Source organism: Colletes latitarsis, chromosome 14, assembly GCF_051014445.1.
Source record: "Colletes latitarsis isolate SP2378_abdomen chromosome 14, iyColLati1, whole genome shotgun sequence".
NCBI lineage: Eukaryota > Metazoa > Arthropoda > Insecta > Hymenoptera > Colletidae > Colletes > Colletes latitarsis.
Genome location: NC_135147.1, coordinates 112,501 through 112,989, shown reverse-complemented (window position 1 = coordinate 112,989; position 489 = coordinate 112,501).

The window sequence follows — 489 nt, the reverse complement described above, 5'->3', positions numbered from 1 at the left end:
CCGAGCATCAACTCTTCAGTCCGAGCGATTGAAAATTTTGTGAAAACCATAAACTGGCACTACACTCTACGGAGCGTAGCTTAAAAGGCAAAAATTGTATGGAACTACGGTTCGTACTCTGGAAAGTGAGCAAAGAATGAAATACAGGTGTCTGACCTCGACATAACAGTACGGCGCCGAATACGTGCTTTCTCGACCAGCACATACGCGCTTTCTCGTTTTTGTCCAGCATGAATGCTTAGTCTTCGGGCCTGGCAATACGTGCTTCCACGATCGATGCCCAGCGTGAATAAGTGCCCGAGATGTTCAGCATGAGCGCAGCTCTACGTACTTTGTCGTTGTGGGATACCATTATACAATAATGTTCTGTTGTGAAGTAAAATACGAAACGAGAGAGTTTGGTGGTGACTCTGTCGAGAAAAAGCAAATATAAACGAGAGAGTTGGTGGTTTCTCTGTCGAGAAAAAGCAAATATAAACGAGAGAGAGT